This window comes from Mycteria americana, chromosome 4 (assembly GCF_035582795.1).
Source record: "Mycteria americana isolate JAX WOST 10 ecotype Jacksonville Zoo and Gardens chromosome 4, USCA_MyAme_1.0, whole genome shotgun sequence".
NCBI lineage: Eukaryota > Metazoa > Chordata > Aves > Ciconiiformes > Ciconiidae > Mycteria > Mycteria americana.
This window is the reverse complement of record NC_134368.1, coordinates 44646749-44660404: the sequence shown is the minus strand read 5'-3', so window position 1 is coordinate 44660404 and position 13656 is coordinate 44646749.

The following is a 13656-nucleotide window of genomic DNA, read 5'->3' as shown; positions in this document are numbered from 1 at the left end:
ATTTCTCCATACTATTACTTTGACTGTGAAGTAAACGGAGGTTTGGGTCATTTAAATAGTACAAGCTCACATCATATATGTTAAGATTCTCTGTGTACAAAAAATAATGCCTCTCCCTCCCATAAATGGCAGAAGATACAGTTTTAAGAAAGTGTTCTTAGAAGGATAACACCATTTCAGTGTACCCAAATGGGTCCAGTGTATTCATAAAATAGCTGAGCACCACTGAAGGAGGATGGACAGAGTTATGGACAAGTTGATTTAGTATCAGCTTTCAGCATAGAGGATATATGACAAACATTTCACAGTGAGCAGGGGTCATGGAAAATATGCTTTGGCAGAGACCCAACATGGATTTAAGAGATCAAAGGTCATAACTAGCTTGCTGGAGATCTTTTAAGCTCTTACAGTTGTGGCAGGCATGTGGAAATATTGTATACTTTGGTTTTTCAGAAGTAACTGGTAAGAGCCTAACCTGAAGATCACCTAACAAAAATTAAGGTAAGAAGCAAGCATAACAAATGAGCCCAGCACAAATACAACCTGTGGGGTAAGAGCAGGGCTGAAGCAAACGGAAGGCAGTGACTGGGTTGTGGGCCGAGCCACATGTGCTCGTGAGGAAGCAAAGGGGATGTTCTGCTGATCTCCTGAACTCTTCTGAGCAGGGAATGCCAGATTCTGTATATGTGAAGCAAAGGACTTCTGCAACAGACAGAGGATCACTTTTGCTCCCAGACAGGGAGGTGAAGGATGAGCCGACATGAATTAAGAAGAAGGGAGAAGCAAGATACCCCATGAATAAGAATGATAGAATTTGCTTCCCCTCTGATGCTAAGCGATAACTGAGTTGTGATTCAGAGTCCCAGTCTGATCCCTGCTGTGTGCCAGGGCTCCGCACTCTCCTCCCAGGGCTCGATGAGTTCTGAACAGACCTGCACCAGACTTACCAAAGATGGGTTTATAGGATCAAATAAATTTCTTGGAGAGGAAAAAAAAATAAAAACAAACAGAAAACCAAAATACAGCTTGATGCTTGTGCTATAATTATTTTAAAAATACAGTACTTTTAGTTAAAATGATTGTCAAAGTAGGGACATTTGTATTACAAAATGCATTGGAAAGGTCTAACATTTTGCATCCTTTTAGGGAAACATTCTTGGGTTAGTTTTAGCTTGTTAGGGAGTGAGGGCAACTGCTGGGCAAGAGACAGGATCACATAAGAAGGATACAGAGAGAAGACAATGTGAGCAAGATGGCGTTGCCATAATAAGCAACAGGGTAAGTAGATTTTGGTAATAAGAGGGTTAGAATAAGGAATAAACCAGGCAAGTGGTATCAGAATTTCCTGGAAGCGCATTTTCCTCTAGAAACCCCACCGAATAAAGTCAGGCTTTTCAAATCAAGAACCTTGCACAAATGCATGAAAGTAAAGTCTTCCAACACCTTATTTTGCACTACTTTTTCCCAGGTGGTGTTAAATATACAGGTGGACCTGTTGTCTATCAGGTCTTACAGTGTTTCAGGGTTTAGAATATGTGTAGTGAATAAAGACCAGGGCTTTCACAAAGACAGAAGCTACTCCTATGAACAAGGGACTTAAATGGCATCATGCAGAGCTGGATTCTACTGCTGCATCTGACACAGGACACATCGGCATAGCACGATGTGGAACTGTGCAGAGATACTTACGCTGGCTCCACTGAGGCTAAACAAAGCAGGTCCTTATTAGCCAAAGGGGGAATGTAATACTAATGCAGATCTGCTGGTCTAGTATTTAAGCAAGCAGAGATATAACTGTACAGCAATGCACTAATGTGAAATGTAATACATCTCTGATGTGATGTTAGACTAGTCATTGAAATTAAACTCCACAGTTGGTTACCAATATATATTCTACTTATAAACACTCATCTTGAGACTGTGGAGTTTGAGTCACAGAAGAGTCACAACTGTGCCTAAAGCTGACTAGAAACGTGCTTTCAAAGCGTGAAGTTTGCAATGCTAGCTATTGCAAAGAAGAAAGCCAGAAGCTGCTCCAGTATTGATGCTATTTGGCGTCCCAGGTGTTCTATCTGGGAAATGGAACTAAAGGAAAAATATCCCTTTTCTCAGTCTCATGAAAATTAGTTTAAGCATTTGGATAGGATAATGAAGATTTACAGAAAAGCCTATGGGGGAAATAATTTTATATTTGTAGTAGATTAGAACAACGAACAGTAGATAAAGTTGAGCACCATATACTGAGCAACAAGATTAAAAGGTAGTAAATAATGGATGTGAGCTTTGCACATTCTGCACATTGAATAAGCCAGGGGGCTGGGTATGTGACATGTTAAGATTGTTGCAACTCACACGCTCAAAACGGCAATGTTGAAATGATCCTGGCATTAACCACTTTTGAATATTTGACTTTGCAATCCTAGTAATAATGTTAAATTTTTTAAGAAGTGTCCAAGTTAGGCCTTAACTAATGCAGAGGAGCCAGTCTGCTTCCTTATACATTTTTATGATGCTCTTTTCCTCGTCCTCTAACCTTGCATTTTCCCAAAGAGCAGAGATTTCCCCTCAAGTCCAAAATATGTAAATAACTCAAGTGCAATGCTGTCACCTTCCAGACATACGAAAGTCTAAAAAACCCCCCAAAAAACCAAACACATCACAGAGCCAATGCAGTAGAAGATCTATGGCTGACAAGAAAGGAAAACAAAGCTTATATCAGGATAAGATAGATGCACAGAAGATCTTATTTCAGGGTCTCTTTTTTTCCTTGTCTCCATCCAACCCCGATACAAAAATAAATAAGCAAGCTGTTCACGGTGAATACAGAACGCATCTTTAGTACTCTGCTCCCTGCCCCTCACACCTCTGCTATGGGCTCCCCTTTCTAGTCAAAGCCATGAAGAAAGAGGCTCTGATGTTATGTCATATCCAACTTCCACATGGACTAGCCCTGAGGTGGTTTTACCACAACTGCTTGAAAAAGCAGTCATGTTAGTACAACCACTACTCGTATATGCTTGGGAGCACGTTAAAAAGACAAATCAATTTCTACCAAACTTTCAGCCCAATAGATTCTTATTATGAACAGTTAATAATGCAATTATACCACGACAATCAGATGAGTTTATGACCATCACTCAATTATAATGTCAGGATAATAACTTACTAACAGATGATGCTGCTTTTATAAAATCAGTTTAATCACAAGAAAATTATAATCTCATCACCCATCAGTATCAATTGTGCATAGTGTCAGATCAGTTTGAAGAAATAATTAGTTTCTGTACTGGAATTCCCTAGGTGGAGCATATTAGCACATATATACAGTTTTCATTTAAACACAAGCCGTGTAAAACCATAAACATATGGGAGCAGAATTGAAGTGTACAAGATCCAGAAATAATTGAGCAGCTTTATATATCCAGATCTTTTAATTAACCTCCTGGCAACCTATCACAGAAAATGCACTTTCTCCTCATTATTTCACAGGAAGTTTACCAAAGAGAAAAACATAAGCATTATTTTCATTTTTTTCCAGGGGAACTGTCTATATTTTCTGCTAAACTTTATTTCAGGGTATGAAATCTTTGTAGATTTGTGTGCATGCTTTGCAAGAACACAGGCAAAGCTGCAAGTTGGTCTCGTAGGCATGACTCCAGATACAGAGGGAAGCGGTCTTTTAATGTTGCAGGATGTTGATGATCTTCCCAGTCCCCCATTTAAAAGCTCAAACTGATGCCTTAGCAAATAAATAGCTTTTCAGCACACTAACATACTATTTTGATTCCTTAAATGTAGGATTTAGATGTGCTGTTAATGAACATATGTTTATCCCTAAACACTTTTTATCTCACTGCAATGTTAAAGAGATGAGCATTTAAAAACACCTAAAAATCAAAGTTCAGGATCAAGTCCTTTGCTGGTATAAATTAATGAAGCAGTGTAATTGATGTAAATGAATGATTTTTTTTTTTTGTCCTTTTCTGATGAAGGAATAGGTTCCTGTATTGTGAATGAAGACTTAATAATAGGTTTAATTTACTACATTTCCTTTTTTGGAGCCTTTAGAAAGGGTTCAGGGAGACTGGAATGGTCCATAGATGGCAAGATGTAAGCCACTGTTGTAGCACCCTCCCTTTGTTTCTTCACCATTACAAGCCAGAGAAGGCATCTGAATCTTGTACCCTGAAGTGCTCACTCCCAAAGGCAGCTCAGCTGTCTGTCAGGGAAAAAAAAAAAAATCTGTCTTGCCTCCCACATAAAAATGTTACTTTACTTAAAAAAAAGAAAAAATGCAAGGCTGTTGCACATAGCCAGTGTTTGAGGGCATGAAAGGGGAGATAAGGCTTCCGAGATCTTCTGCAAGAGCACAGGTATTCTTTGTAGGGAAGGGTGTGGGCTCCGCCATTCAGTAGACTTTGGGGGAAAAAAAAATTATTAATGTACTTGCTGAAAAAAACCCAGAAGCTCCACTAGAGATTTGTGGGGTTTTTTTTTTTAAGAAAAGAGCTTGTCATTGGTCCATCTGGGTAAAACTTTCAATCAATCTTTTCAAGATATAAATTCTAAATCCTGTTTCCAGGAGAGTTAGATCCAATACAGGATTTCAGCAGTGCTCAACTTCTAGGTGAAGGGTCATTAGACCCAGAATCCAGATGGAGGTACCCATCCAGATCCCCATAGCAGTATCCTGTTATTTGGGTGACTGCTGTGACTGCTAGAGTATGATGTAAACAGCAAGCAACACCACTCTCTTTTCATCTGCACCCTGTCACATATGGAGAAGGGAGGAGGGCCACCACGGTCAGCATTTTGAGGGTCATCCCTAGAGCACAAGTGCCAGAAAGGTCCTCTGAAGGACTTAAGGGTCACTTGACCTAATTTCTAGATCTTTGCAAAGCTTAGTGAAGAGTCAGCTGGTCAGATTGGGGCAGCTGCATGGGTACATTGAACAAGAACCTATGGAAGTGCCAGATCAGGTAAGGAGTATTTAGTGGTCAATTTAGGCAGTTATAGGGGAAAGTGACTGCTGAATGGGGGTTTTTGAACAGAAGTATGGGCTTGAAGTCTGTTTAAATTCCATTTTAATGTTCACTGTCCTTCTGTATGACTTGATGAGACTTTTAGACATCTGTCTATTATTGAAAGTCAATGAGAAGGAAGTCCTGAGTCACCAAAGTACTTTTTTCTTTACTGTTCTTTGCATTAATCAGTGTGATGTAATTATTTATGTCAAATACCACAGAGATTTTTACAGCAGAGAGATCCAAGACTGACATTATGTGAGTAAAAATATAATGTTGCATGAATTTTAGAATCCTAGTAGAAAGAAGACTTAAGTATTCTTCTGGACCCTTGCAGCCATCTAAGCTAAATGAGAATATTAAATTCAGTGATTAGTGTGCAATGTCTCTTACTTTTTCTTTGTGTACATAATTACTTTGAGAAGCAACAGAAGTGATTTTTTTTACATTATTTTTTGCTATGCATCTTTTGTTCATTATTATTTGGCTGTACTTAGGAAAAAAGGATTTGTAAACCACAATTGTTCTTTGAAGTACATCCAAGTTAATTACACAAGCAACAACGTAAAAATAACATAATTCAAGTGATTTTTTAACACACACATCCTTTTTTTCTTTATACAAACTTTCTTATTTGTATTCTGAGAACATAATAGCATTCCCTTTTCTCCTACAGACTATCTTAAATGGTATGTAAGTGTTGGTGGTACACCCTTTGCCAACCAAGGTGTGCACCTAGCAACTGACAGTGCACAGAGTTACTCCTCTTCTGTGCGACCTCCTCCACTGGCCAGAGATGCCACTTAAGTGCTATAGCCCTAGTATTGCTGCAGGAGTGCAGATTATTCAGCTTAGAGACCATACAGCTCAATTTTTTTTTTTTCCTTCCTTACTTCAGTTTGCTACTGGAGAAGAACTGAGGCTTTGAAGTGTTAACTCTAAAGCAGAGGGAAAAGGTAAAACACATTGTGATAAGTATCAAACATTTTCTAGTTTTCTGGCCAATGGTATAATTTTTGGAACAAAAGAATTTTCAGACCCTCTTCCTGAACCTGAATCTACAACAGAAGGCAAACTTTACCCTGCAATCACTCACGGACTTTGAGTCAGCAAGCAAGAAGTTCAGCTGCAGGATCAGGAAACACAAAGAACCCAGCACAGTGAGTTTTTTAGCATGGTGCAGAAACAGAGTGAGGTCTGCTCAGGAAAACTTAGTAGGTATGAAAGAGTGTATCAGCAGGGATAATAGGAAAGGGAGAAAGACAAAGTGGCCAGGTGACTTGCCCAGTTCAAATATCTCAATCTGTCTCTGTGGGAAGTTTACCACTTATTTTTCCACTGTAGTTTACCACTTATTTTTCCATTCTGCATAGAATGGAAAGCATATCCTGCTTTTCCACTACAAGTATTTCACGAACCATAAGCTCAATCGCCTCAGAATACAGCCCCTTCTGGGGTGATGCAAGCACCCTAATTTACAGGACACCCACTTAGAAGTAGCTTCCTTGGAGGTGCTTTTCCCCAGGAGCAACCTTCTACCAAAACGACATGACCCATATCTAGGCTCATCAGGCACACCAGCCCAACGCATCTGCTACCTTGTTCTCAGGTCCTGAAACCCAACCTGACATCAAAGCCTCCTACATCAACATGAAGGTAAGCTGAGCAGTCTGGCAGGGACACGTCTCCTTCCTAACAGCACTGTATTCAGCTCTCCAACGTACAGCGAAAGGCTCAGCCTAACAACAGCAAAAATGAATGGATGAGTTATGTGCTCACATTTGCAGCACGATCAGCGCTGCCTCAGTCATTAACACAGACGTTCTTTGCTAATTTTGTTGTAGCTTGTATTGAGTAAACAGTACCAAGTATCTCCCTTTGCCCCTATTACCAATCAAAATAAGAAGTAATCACAAATTAATATACCTTCGGGTGGAGGCAATCATGTACAATGTATTTCTGCAGCACCAAAAAGGAGACAGTACAGCAGCTAACATTTGTAAAGCACGGCAGAGATGTAGGTCTAGCTAGGAAATCAAGATGGCTTGGATATACAGAAAGATTTGGCAGACCCTTCACATATTTAAGTGGATCCCAGTGCTGACCAGCAGAAACGAAGCTATCGCTATGCCACTGCAGCAGCAGGTAGTGCAGGGACAACCACCTCTGCCCTCCGCTCGTTACACAGCCATGGCTTCCCCAGCAGCATGGAGGCAGCTTGACAGCCTAACAGACAAGTCAAGCTGAGAGATGAAGAGCAGTACATCCTCCACTAATGCATTAAGCATATCCTAAGGCTTAATGCACTCAATTTAGAGACTCTACAGGTGCTCCAGCACCTACCACAGCTGCCAGGCAATCACAGTAACTGCTGGGCAGCTCTTCCACCCCAACCGTGCTGGATGCCAAGGGGGGAGCTTCCGCTTCTTCAGCCTCTATCACTTCTTTGCTCAAAGTCCACCCTAGCTTGGAAATAAGGAAACAATTTCACTTTCCAATTGCAGGGCACAATTTAAATGGATGTCTACCACTAAGAATAAATTATCTTAAAATGTGCCTGGAGGTCATTAGGTTTATCCTTTTCATAATTGCTTGAGTTTGTTCTATATCCCCTATTTTTAAGCTTTTGTTTTATTTATTCTGTTGAATAGATTTTTGTTTACGTCTGGCTTTGAATTTTTGCCACTCTTGCCCTTGTTACATAATCTATATTCTTCAATAATTTAAAGAGCCTGAAACCAGAAATCAAAGCACTTTGAAACAGAACAGGTTACCTTTCAATACAGTGTGTCATAGTCACACATTCAAGTTCAAAGACTAGCGTGTCCAGTTAAGCATCTAATTATGTTGATCAATGCCCATATCCATTTAAATACATGTGTCCAGAGTGAGGTCAGTTTCTGTGGTCTTTTATTTAGGTACACTTTTTTTTTTTTTTGTAAAACCTTCATGACCATGAACTGCATGTGATATTTCTTTCCACTTTCCTATTTTCTTAAGTACCTCTATTAATATTTCTGCTTTCCCAAGTATCAGGTATTGAGATCATTTAAATGCAGAGAATAATTGAGTGCTCAGTTAAGTGCACAATAACCCAGGCAAATATGCAGTTCCAGATTATCTTTTAAAATTTTTATTTCTAAGTACCATGCATTATGTTTGTAAATTACTGGTCTGATAACAATTACTTTGCTGGTATACATTTACCTCTGTGTTTTCAGTCAGTTCTAGCAGGCTCTTAGGAAGAATTGGATGACTAAGGCATGACAAATTCCAAAATGCATAGAGGTATATAAATCAAGAAGAAAGCAAAACTACCACTGTTGCACCTTAATTTTGTAAAAGTACAGTAAATTATGGCAAGTAACTTTCATTCTGATGAGATTTCCATGGCCTGTATTTATGTTGAAGGCTTAGTTTGTTGGTTTTGTTTGGTTTTTTTGTTTTTTTTTTTTTTTAAAGTGCTTTCATCTGAATCTGTAGGCATTTCTTATTTCAAGAAGTGATATTTGTTGGATACAAACTTCAAAACAGAACTCTATTTTATTCATTTGAAAGTATAAAAATCTGCTAACCAACATTATTCCTAAATACTTAGGCCTACCTGAAGTGAGATATCTTACATATAGGGGATAACAATTGGTTATACGAATCTGAATACACTTCACTTATTAGCTTTACTGCAGCTTAACAGTTTCAGAAGGCATCCATTCTATATGTTTTACATGTGAAAATTACATCACGTCACACATGTGAAAATTAAATTCTACATCACTTAAGCCAAAATATATAGAAAATCCACACCATGGCTAATCTCTACTAAATTCCTCAGCAGTTTTATGGGTTCTTAATAATTTAAATAAAAGAAAACGATGTATTGTGATAACCTCAAACAAATATTGAGCTAGTACTATTAAATTACATCATAACCCAGTTACTTAGGAATTACTTCTTTTTTAATGTGATAAAACTGCATATTTTGTGGAGAAAGTGTTTCACTATGATCAAGAGGTTCTGTTGGTGTGTAAAAAAATACCAGTTCAAACCTTTGCTTGGCATAGTTATCCTCAGAAGAAAAATCTACATCATTAAATTCCTAAAAGAAACATGTACACATATACTAAATGGAAGCCCCATATACATGTTGGATCCTAACCCTATGGAATACCAACTGTATGCACTAGATGATAATACACAACGGGGCAATGGATGAGAAACAAAGCTAGTCATTCATTTAAAAAGAAATAGTTCAACACAGCCGTCTCTCATGACACATTAAACATGATAGGCAGAAGTGGCAGGGTGCTAATTACTCTAGTGATGTGATCCATTTTCTAAATAGTGAGAACATCAATAATTCATCAGAAGTGGCTGTTAAAAAATTTAATGTCTGACAATCCAAGCCTGGCAAATAGGAAGATAATCTTTTGTGTCTACTAGTTGGCATTCAGAGGCTTTCTTTTCGTTATAAAATATAAATGCATTCTTCCTACTTGAGGCGGTTTAGATTATGAAAGATGGCAGATGTATAATGTGTCTACTTTTGATTGTTTCGGTTAGGAAGGCAGAACCCAGCAGACAGAAATGCAGATGTCACATATTTAATGAAAATGAGTTTTACAAATACGTTTAATAAAGTCTGAATGGTTTCTGCTAATAGGAGCAGCCCAATTACATGGAAGTGAGTATAGCTACATAAACATAAAAATATGGAGTAATCAGGTGGTTCTGCTGGCTGAGTATTGCACTTCCAGCTAAGAAAATTCCCCTGCTTATTCAGGAGAGCTTAGTTTGGCTGTTAATGTTGGCATCAACATTTCATGAAGAGAGCATTAATGACTACAAAGTCAAAGTACATTGCAGAAATGGACTGGTAAAGTGTTATCTTTGCTTACGTGAATTCCTAGCTTTGGTATTTCCGCAGCAATGTGGACAAAAATAATACATGATAAAAGCCTTTCTGTTTAGCCTTGCCAGAATGTAATTTGCAGATACATATTGTTTGAATAGGAAAGGTTAGAAGGGTGTTGCTGTATCTCCCAAAAAATTACAACATAAGTACCTGTATAAACTACAGCTCCAAAGAAAAGCACTACGGCTCAGCTGTTCAAAGGTATTTAGGCACTTAACTCCCATTCTGGAGAGTACATTCTCTCAAAATCAGTGACAATTAGGTGTTCAAATAAGAATTAGGTTCTCAAATGGCTTTGTGGATATGGGCCTGTGTCCCAGACTGAAACAGGTTAAAAGCTTCAATTAGAATATAAGTGGATCATAATCTAATAGTCCAACTACAAGAAAATGGGTTTAGCAATGCTATTTCTCTCCTTAACTGCTCAAACAAAATTTTAATGAAGGTCTTATAAAACAATCTCGCCATACACAAACTGCTTAAACCCTCGAATCCTTGAATCATCAATATTTCAGTCCTCATGATTTTTCTCACCATAGACCAACAGAGAGAGCTTTATGTTGATTTGTAAGTCCTAAATGTAATCCTTCATTAAAATTTACATTGATCCCTAAAGAAGATACTTCACACATTCTTGCCTCTGAGAACTGATAATTGAATTTTATCAGTTACATGAGTAAAGTAGATGCTGAGAGTATGCTTGAACTATTTGACACATAATATGATCCACATGGCATTTTTGCCTTCTGTCTAAAATTTCTGTGACATTAGCTGCAACTCTTGGTTTCTACCAGCTCAAACTAATATATTTCATCTTAGCATCAGATGAATTCCTCTCACAAGCGCAAGCTTCCTGTAAGCAAAGAGTAGTGTTAGCCCAGGACTAACCAGTATCTACAGATACCAGTGATCTTAAATGATTCAGTTTTAGGCTCTTGAAAGGACACTTATTTTCTCTTATTTACCTACCCAGACCACTTCCAGGGTAGCTCAAACTGAAATTCAAGACACCATACAAGTAGTCACATCTCAAGACTTTGGAAAAAAGGGAAATTATTTGTTATTCTGAGAATGGATCCATGCAAATCCAGAAATATTTTCTCAAAACTTAGCTCAGAACAGCTTATGTGACAAGATGGGTGATCCGCTAACACGTAGCCACTGTAGAGCCAAAATCTAAATGGGCTGCGTGCACATCAGAAAAACTGTATCCGTGAACTCTTCTGGAACACCAGGTCTCAAGGAACTGTAAAGCAGCAGAAAATCATGCCAGTAAAACTGTAGGAAAGATCATTCCAGACTCAGCTTGTATGAGGTAGGAAAAAGCCCGCAAAAAACCCTACAAAAACCCCACTAAAATTAATTTACCTAAATTTTTCTCAGCAAACCATTCTCAAAATCTTACAGGATATCTGAAATATTAAAAGAAATTAATCCACACCATTTGTACAGAGATGATACTTTGCATGAACTCCTACCAGAAATGCCCAGCCTCTATAATTAAAGGTGGACTTTAATGCTTTATCTTCTGTCTGGATCATTTAAGGTTTATTAAATACTGTGGTTAACAGTTAACCAACTTTTATAATTGCTTTTCTCTGGGAAAAAAAAAAAAATTCCAGTTACTAAATCAATGTCTTGGAAAAATAAAGATACATTTTCATGCCTTTAGATTTATTATTTATTTTTATTCTTGACAAGTATGGGCATCCTCCCCACATAATGTTTTGTTGACAGTCCAGTCCCTAAGTATCAGAGATCACTTTGGGAAGGCCAAATATTTATGCCAATAGGGGAAAAAAACAAACCAAAACAACAACACCCACCCACCCCAAAAAAAAAAAAAAAACCCAAACAAAAAACCCAACAACCAACCAACCAAAAAAAACCAAGCACATAAACTCTAGAGATTATTGCATCTCTTCATTAGGGAATCAGTCCCATCTGAGTGGGAAACAAAGAGGAGAAAAAAATAACAAGCAGCAAAGATAACCATTGAGCCATGTGCTGTGACCCCATCGCTTCTGACAACATAAGCAGGGTCATGAAAGGAGAGGTCTCCCGAAAATGCTGGTAGTTCAGCATGTGCTATCTTTTGAGACTTTACTTAAGGATCATTACATTTTCAAGGCAAAACTAATCAATGTCCCCAGCTAGTGTTGGGGGAAATGCATTTCTGGAGGTACAAACTTTGTCACTGAACAAAAACCCATGAGTTCTGACTGCAGCTGGTTTGAGAACTGCAGGCAGAAGTCCAGTATTTCAGAAATCAAACATGAAAAACAATTAAAAGGGTAATTCAGTAGAAAAATATAATTAAATTTCACAATAAAATGAATGATTCCAGAGTTATACTGCATTTTATGTGGATATTTGTAATACATGGAATTATGTTGATATGTCTGCATAATATTACCTGTGTCTAAATATAACTGGGTTTTAGTAAAAAACGTGATAACATCCTTAAAATGAAATATTTTCATTTTTTCCCCTTGAAAAAATGGTATTGATATAGACTCAAAGCTTAGTAATCCAATGTTCCAAATATTAGGAACGCCAAACTATTCTGTACAGTATTTTATGGAAGGCTTCTGTAAATGTGGCTTCCCATTCTGACTTAACCTAGAAAATTTTTCAGAAAACATTTGCTAGTTTGCATCATCACAAGTCACCATCACCACCAGCTCCTGTACTCCCAGCATCTGCCTTGAGGCTACCCTAGCACAGATTCGTTTTGTCTATACTGCAGTCGTTACTTTGCCATACTTACCAAAGTCTTAGTAACTTTTTCTTTAATATTTAAGTTTTCTTTAATATTGTTCTTTTCTCAATTTACAGATGAAACACTGTGTGTCCCTGTTCAAAACCCTGTATATTTGGTATTTTTTGAGGTATGCCTTTGTGTTGTTATTACCTACTGAATATGAATACAAAATGTAACAAGTTGACTTTGAAGAAGTTCCTAGTGCCCAATTTCCAACTATCATATTGTTTGAAGACTTACCTAAAACAATTTTTTTATTTTTTTTTCCCCTGCAGTAGTTAAAAAATTTACTGTGTAAATATCTGCCTTTTATTCCTCAGCAGGTGGTTAAGGCTTCGCTTTTGTGATAACTCTAAAGGTCATTTTCGTCAGGCAGCATTAAAGGAAATCATCTTTCACAGATGTTTGTTTCCATAGCAGACTACAGAGAAGCCATCAGAATGTTACTGTGATTTTGTTACCTTTGGGGAGCATTTATTATTTAGCTGTCATCATCAAAAATTCAAAGCAGTGGATTGGCGAGGCAAGCTTAAATAGGGTTCTCCCCCATCCACATTTATGGCTAAACAATTGTGAAAAGAGGGATAAAAAGAAATGAAGAGAAGGTAGGTTGCCCTTAGAAACAGTAACTTCAGGCACCCTAACAGCTGCAAAATATGATTAAAAAAAGCCACAGATTACAGTGATTTTGTTTCCAGAAACTTTACCCAACATAAAGCTAGGTAATTATAAGAAAGGGCACAGAGGCAGTGATTTGAACAGCAGCGCTGAGATTTGGGGATGACTAAGCCCCCCCCCCCCCTTTTTTCTTTTCTTACTTTAAAAACAAGAGTTCTGTGTTGTGCACTATTAAGCCCCCATCAAACTCTTTGTGTTGGTATTTCTCTTTGATTTGGTATCAGATCACATATTTGCCATGACCAAGCCTTTTACTTTGGATACATAAGTCCTGTAGG